Here is a 1,306-nt window from a genome sequence, read left to right on the forward strand (position 1 = left end):
GAAGCTCCAATACGTTGGCCACATGTTGCAAAGAACTAACTCATTGGAAAAGACCCTGGTGCTGGGAAAGATTGAACGCAGGAGGCAAAGAAGATGACAGAGGATGAGGTGGTTGGATGGCATCAATGCACATGAGTTTCAGCAAGCCCTGGGAGTTGGTGATGAACAGGGAAGGGTGGTGTGCTGCAGTCCACGGGATCACAAAGAATTGGGCGACTGAACTGAACTGAACTGAAACATATTCAAGAGAAAAGCCTTAAAGAAAAGTTATTTGCACTCTATTTCTGCATAGCAAATTACTCCAAACTTGATAGCCTGAATCAAGGAAAGCATCTTTTTATAAAACCTAATTGTTTCTATGGGCTTCCCTGGTAGCTCGGCTAGTAAAGAATCCTTCTGCAACGCAGAAGACCCTGGTTCGATTCCTAGGTTGGGAAGATCCCCTGGAGAAGGAATAGGCTACCCAATCCCATATTCTTGTCCTTTCCTGGTGGCTCAGAGGTTAAAGCATCTGCCTCCAATGCGGGAGACCCAGGTTCGATCCCTGGGTCGGGAAGATCCCCTGGAGAAGGAAATGGCAATCCACTCCAGTATTCTTGCCTGGAGAATCCCATGGATGGAGAAGCCTAGTTGGTTACAGTCCATGGGGTCACAAAGAGTCGGACACAATTGAGCGACTTCACCTTCACCTTCACCTTCACATGGTAAAGAATTTGCCTGCAATGTGGGAGACTGGGTTTAATCCCTGGATTTGGAAGTTTCGCTGGAGGAGAGCATGACAACTCACTCCAGTATTCTTGCCTGGAGAATCCCCATGGACAGAGGAACCTGGCAGTCTATTCTCCATGGGGTCGCAAAGGGTCAGCCATGACTGAGTGACTAAGCACAGCACAGCACAATTGTTTCTATAGGTGAAGAGCTGAGGGAGGGCTCAGCTATTGGCTTCTGAGTCAGGGTGTCTCGCGGGGCTACGGTCAGATGGAAGCTGAAGCTGGAGCAGTGAGTAGAAGGTTCGAGGGGCTGGGTATGCATTACTCCATCTTCATTTAGTATTAGGGCTTCTCCATGTGGTTTCTCAACCAGGGCAACTTTGAATTTCCTCATATTATGGTGACTGCAGGGCAGTTGAAGAAGGCAATGGCACCCCACTCCAGTACTCTTGCCTGGAAAATCCCATGGACGGAGGAGCCTGGTAGGCTGCAGTCCATGGGGTCGCTAAAGGTCGGACATGACTGAGTGACTTCACTTTCATTTTTCACTTTCATGCATTGGAGAAGGAAATGGCAACCCACTCTAGTGTTCTTGC

The 1,306-nt window shown here is 48.7% G+C and overlaps 1 non-coding gene across 1 annotated transcript; it reads left to right on the forward strand.

Annotated features, from left to right (window-relative positions):
• Positions 1–484: 484 nt before the first annotated feature.
• On the forward strand, positions 485–557 carry TRNAW-CCA (transfer RNA tryptophan (anticodon CCA)). Its single transcript has one exon. It is a non-coding gene; the product is annotated as a tRNA-Trp (tRNA).
• The last annotated feature ends 749 nt before the right edge of the window (positions 558–1,306 follow it).

This window comes from Ovis aries, chromosome 1 (assembly GCF_016772045.2).
Source record: "Ovis aries strain OAR_USU_Benz2616 breed Rambouillet chromosome 1, ARS-UI_Ramb_v3.0, whole genome shotgun sequence".
NCBI classification, from domain to species: Eukaryota; Metazoa; Chordata; class Mammalia; order Artiodactyla; family Bovidae; genus Ovis; species Ovis aries.